Below are 6,588 nucleotides of genomic sequence, written 5' to 3' on the forward strand. Positions count from 1 at the left end.
TTCTTGTTGTGCCTTGCAGCTGCATGTTACGAGAATCGTTCGCTTGAGTTGGAGAAGACGTGTGGGCGTCGTACTGCGCGTTATAGATTTATGCGAGCCGGACTTCTGTCGCTCACTGGCCATTATCTGATCAGTTTGTGGTTGATGGTCGGCCATAAGGCATGGAATAGTCCTGATTTTTAATCGTAATAGATTACTAGGATTCTTGGGTGTTAGTCTCTATTCCGCGGCTCTTTCTTGCTCTTTCCATCATTTATGAGTGCGCTCTTTCATCGGGTCTTATTCTGGGCTTATTTGTCGCCATAAGAACGGCGATGCGGGGGAAGAGGAGCCCAGAAGAACCTCCGACGCGGAATCGAACCATCATTCGAAAATAATCCTGAGTAATCGTAATGAATTTTGTAAAAGGACGATTACTTTTACGATAGGGTCATCATATTTTGAAAATCTGATAAAAAATGACACTTATTCAGCAAAATCCCGAAAAAATGGTAAATTTTTCACACCTAGTGGTTGGTTGACTAAAAAAATAAAAGGTCGACCTTCCGGCTCAGCTCCCGAAATAGCCGCGGGAGCGGTACTTCAGTGCTGATTTCCTGTATCTCAGCCGAATTTTGCCCTATATTCAACCAGAACTCTCAAAAAAGTGAACATTTGGGCGTCCTACGAGGACACTTGCAAAAAAGTCAATAAAGAGGACAAATCCTCTCGAAAGAGGACTTATGGTAACTCTATTTTACGAGGGATCCTATGACACAAACTGAGCATTTGTAAAGAACGCGTAATAGTGCGTTATATTACCAGGTTATTGAGAGTAGGAACGTTGTATTAATGAATTCGACCGCGCACTATCACATCAAAAAGTATTAGATATGCAAAGTATATGCTTGATATATATTGGATGCCGAGAAAATTACCGTCATGCCGGATACATGGTCTGGTTTATCAAGAGATAGAAGGATGGTAATAATCCCCAGGTTGCTTAGTCCTTAAAATGGAATATTATTGCAATTACTGGATTATGCTTAGATTCAGATAGATATATGACGGCCCGCGCAAAGGATCGTCCTATCTGTGGACAGTTTCATGATGGCTATTAGCCACACTATTTGGTAACTAATTCAAGTGATCGCGAATGTTCGTTAGCCTCTTTGAATTTGATTCTTTGCGTCATCTTGTTTGGATCGATACTTAGGTCTCAAATTCCACAAAAGCAAGCCATTTCCACGAATTCGCAACTCGAGTTTCAGTTGTGCCCCTAGGGCAGTGTGCATCCGGCTAAAGGTATACTGCTGATGGAAGTGGATTCAGGCGACGATTAGCATGTCATATGTATTAGTGTGACCTGGCACGGAAACCTCCGAAGCCCGAAATGCCGATGCCTAAAACTCGTATACCGCTAGCAGGGCCGTAACAGCACTTCGTCAGGCCCCCCAACAGGCTTCGCCCCCCAGACCCCCCTCCGGCGATACACTGTTTACCACTATTCATCATTTTCATTGGGAGTTTCTTTAGTGGATCAGCTTTAGTCGCCTAAGCGCGCGAAGCGCGTTAAATTTCTGGTATTCATGATTTCATCGGTCAGTATGATCGGGAATTGCATACATTGTTATCAATTTTTATCTTCTCTCTGCTCACGTAATCAGATTTGCCGGTAGAGCTGAGAGAGAGAGAGAGAGAGAGAGTCTTTATTTTCATCCAACCAAAATACATAACACACGGCAGTGATGGTGGTACAGAAAATATGCTTGCACAGTATTCGGTATTAGATAGGAATGATCGATAAGACCGTGAAGGTCATCTAGTCTGATCACACCAGCATCAAACAGGTACACTTGACTCTAAGTAGTCTGGCTGTAAAAAAGGTTACAGTAGTTAAAAAAATAAAATAGAAGAAAAATTAAACGATGGTAGCAAATGATCAATGAAGCAATGTCTGGGCGAGGTAGGGCAACAGTGTTAGTGTAACGACAAGAGGTGAGGTGTGAGAGTGAGGTGTGTTTGAAAATGTAGGACCACTCAATAATATTTAAACATCTTCGGGCGTATACCCGTTGGCAGGAACAAAACAGCACCTCGTCAGGCCCCAAAAAACGTGGGTCTTGGGCTCCCATAGGGTGATAAAACGACCCCCCATCACGTTGTTCGCGTTTGTCACGAAATTACCCGTAGTGTATTGTGAGCCAGCGTTAAGCGCGAAAATTTTCGATAATTGATGATAAAATCGGTCAATCAGATCGGCGACTGCATATATAATATGCTATCAATTTATTGTCCTCTCTACTCACGTAATTAGATTTACCGGCAGAGCTGAGTGAACTGTCTTGAAAACGGGAGGGCCCGTAAATAATGATTAAACATCTTCGGGCGGGCGGAACCGTTGATATGACTTCGTTACATGATGTTATTTCGTGACTTCCAGTCTGCTATATCAAAAAATATAGAACCGCCCAAACGTAGGCTTCTAAACTAAGAGAAGCACACGACTTCAAATTGGTATTTCTTCACTGGCATAAAAATTTTCCCAGCGGGATGGTATTTGTCTTGTGAGGTTCAGATTGCAAAGACAGGAACATTCAGCGCCAGTCATTTAGACGCCTATGGACAATTAAACCAATATGTATTTTGTATATATAGCGAAGTCTTTGATCTGCATAAGGGCATAGACCCTTTCGGCCAAGCTTTTCTCGCTGCCAATCATTCTGACACACTTCTTGGAGTCGCATGTTATATGGCCTAAAACTTGATTGTATGTCTTGGTGGGTCGTGGTGCGGTAATGGCCCAATACCCAATAAGAAAGATAAATGGCTACGTGAATTCGCGCCCAGCGCGAAAAAATTTTGAACAAATTGCATAAATTTTCAAAAAATACTGTATGATTTATGCTAATTCACGAAATAATTTTGGGCCCCCCATCGAGCTCGCCCCCCCCCAATTGGGGGGTTTGGGGTGCGGCAGTTACGGTGCTGACCGCTAGGTTGCACACCCCTAGACTTTCAACTTTCAAGTGGGTGCCAACTGCCTATATTATAATCAGGCCCGAAACAGTACTTCGTTACCCTCGCCCTCCCCCCCCCCCCCAAAGAGAAAAAAAATGGTCTTGGGCCTCCCATAAGTGACATAAGCCAAGCTTATCGTTAAGGGCCTTTTGCCCTTTTTGAAACGCGCGTTTTTATGTTACGTGGAATGTGTGTACGCAGTCACGTCGAAATAAATCATATTCTAGAATGAATTTTGTCTCAATAATATTCTTAATTGCATATATTGATTTTAATTTTTCATCCTCTCTCAGTCCACGTGATGAGATTTACTGGTAGAGCTGAGGGAGGTGGTGACTTCAGAATTCAGATAGCCAGCGCAGCAGTATAACGCGTCTATAGACAAATCGACAATTGGCAATTTTAGCCGAGGTCAATGCTTTTAAACCGGTGAGATGGTAAGCACTTGTGCGAATGAAAAAATTTGCAGTGCAAATGACGAAGGTGGTGCGAATGAAAATATGAATGACTTCGGATGAAAATCGTAAATAATAGTTAATTTTCTGACGCGGAATAATTCAAATGAACCTAATAGGAAATTCAAGGGCAGCGTCTCCCTAACTTTTGTAGTTGCGACTCAATTGTAAATACTTGTTTGACTTACTACGCACCACTAATCGTAGCTTTGACTCTCACAAACCGCCGTGAAATAATGTTTTCGCACTATAATTATTACGTAGCCGAAAGCCTGGTTTGAAAGCCGGTGTAGTGGCAGACGTGAACATCAGTTCAGTCCATCTAAGCCGGCGACAGGCTGAAAGAATGACGTCAAATTGACTGCCTGCTTTCTTTCGTAACAACAAATTGATTAGCGCGAGACACGAGGATAGAATAGTAAAAACAATCATTACAGACTGACATTTGAATAGTATATTCATATGGAAATGAACCCGAATATTTTCGTCTGGCACTCGTCAGGGGTAATCGTCAGCAACTAGTGGAGAATTGCAAACAACATTAAATATCAAACAACCGTATCTCAAAATATGACGTCACTAGCATGAAAAGAAATCTCAAATATGACTGAGAGGGTTCAATGTACTATTTTAAGATGGTACACAAGCTCCTATTGTAGACAGAGCTTGGGCTGACGTATTTTGATAAAGGTCGAATCTAAGGCACACAGAGGAAAGTGTGAGCGCCTGAGCGACCCCTCCCGATGATGGACATTTGCAAATTACTGTAACGCAAATATTTCCCCCTTCCCTTCAAGGGTTATTAAAGTATGATCCGCAAAGGGCATAATTGTGAGTCGACATGGTTCCGCTGCTATCTGTTAATATGTATGTTACATTTGTTGAATGTATTGCAAAAACAATCTGCTTTAGATTTTACATATATTCAAGATCACTGTGTTGGGTAAGGGGTGTTCAAAAATGACTTTTTCTCTCAAATTGTACTGGCTACTTGATAAAATTGTTAGGTTACCTAATTATTGCCTGCACACCAAATTTGGTTCAATTCCAACCTGTTTCAAATTCCAACCAGCCGCATTGCTACAGGAGAAGAAAGTTTTGATTTATTATATAAAAATAATTTTAAAAAAAATTCAAAATTTTATTTTCACCCCATGAAATTGTTAGGTTGTCTATAGAAACGATGCTCACCAAATTTGGCTCAATTCCAACCAGTGAAAGCGGAGTTATTGCCGTTTTAATAAAATGGTATTTACGGTGGCCAATTCTTTAATTGCGTCGACTATCATAGTGCAAGTAGTCCAAACTCCAAACTCCGAAGGCTCATACAGTCATACTACATATTTTTTCAAAAGCGTTTACACAGGACTCAATTATTGACTTTCAAAAAAAGAAACAATTTTTTCAGAAGATATTTGATTAAAACTGTTTAAAACATGTTTTATACAAAGTGTTTTAACAGGCCTCTTGTTTTAAATGTAATCTTACACATAAAGAACTAACAATATATTTCTTGATCAGAAAATGACAGCATCACGAGTATTTACAAAAAAAAAAATTGAAATCAAAACATTGAAATCTAATTTTTACTTACCATTTTCACTTTTTATATACATTTTTTTCCGATGGGGGGGGGGGTCATGACCCTTTCACTCTGGGCTATACGCCACATGTGCCATCTGACCATGTTCGACTTTTGTCGTATTGCGATGTCTTGAGTTATCAATTAACTGCGCTAATTTCTTATCGGATTGAAGTAAAGCGACTGACTAGCATTTTCTTCAAATACTCAACAGTATCTTGGGGTTCGGATATAATCGATCGGTGGGCTGGATCTGGCCCTCAGGCCGCACTAAAATACCCCTCCGGTAAGCCCGTATACAGGTAGTAGAATGATCTTTAAATAAATCGTAATATAAAATACGCGTAGCCACTGCTTTATGTAGGAGATGAAGCATCGATTCCACCAAATTGACCGTGAGTATTCCTAAATTAATTCCGATTTCCTATGAAACTACTAACTACATGCGACACCACAAATGTTTAAAAAGATCGATGGATCTTCTGGATTGGGAGTTCAGTTCAGTGCAAATTAATGGCTTTTATAGCCGGTAAACGGCAACTTTTTACCTTAAAAGGGAGTTATTGTTAATTAGTAGGCTCAATTCTCAATTCTTAATTAGATGCACACATCAAAATCCTTCTAGTAGGTAGACTGAGGAATGGGGTGAACCACGCAGCCTGCTACAGTTACCCTTGGCCGTGGATGATCACATTCTGGATCAATACTTCATCAAAATAGGATGCTGCTGTAAGCCTTAAATCCTTTCTCAGATTGAAAAATACTTGCACTCATCAATCACGCGTGCCGGATTAAATGCATTGAATTTAGTTAGCCTAACACCTAACTGGTACAGGGAAGTCACGGAAAACGACAATTGCAGGAAAGTCGGCATCTTAGAAAGAATTCCCTGGAGAAATTCCGCAGTATATGGTACCTAATTTGAAGTAATTCCAATATGGACCTGTTCGTTGTGTGCAGTGCAGTAAAGCGGAGGGTTGATCGTCGTATAGTATTAGCGTAAGCTATTATTATGGTGGATCAGTTTGTCCACTGTCTAGTTGTCCAATGTCCATGTATATTGTATAGCTCCAAACCTTCATGCTATTTGTGCTATTATCTTGAGCTCCAAGCAATCTCAATAGTGAAATACAATAATAATCGGTGTAATTCGAGTGAATAGTCATCGATCATTGAAATTATTCGTGCATGGCTACAAATCTATCATCTTTATAGTAAAACCGGTGCATAGGTTTCATAAGAAAACCAACGTAATTGTTCATTAAGCGGAATACGGTGAAATGGCATACAGTGGACGACTATAGACGGATCGATTTTTATAATATTGTAGAGTGTTGTATTGTGCGGGGCGCTGCTGTAGGTAATGCTCTCTCCGAGTAGTACCGAACTTTTACTTCCGAAGGAGCTATAACTGAATTGTGGAAGTCTAATTACGAACAAAACACTGACTATTACTTTGGCATGTGCGGCACAGCTTTTAATAGTATGTTTTTCATGGGTGTTCTTATGAAAAGTATATGGAATGTTTGTATGGAATGTTTAGATTCTACG

Source organism: Botryllus schlosseri, chromosome 9 (assembly GCF_051294905.1).
Source record: "Botryllus schlosseri isolate E-star chromosome 9, Bs_hap1, whole genome shotgun sequence".
Classification (NCBI taxonomy): Eukaryota; Metazoa; Chordata; class Ascidiacea; order Stolidobranchia; family Styelidae; genus Botryllus; species Botryllus schlosseri.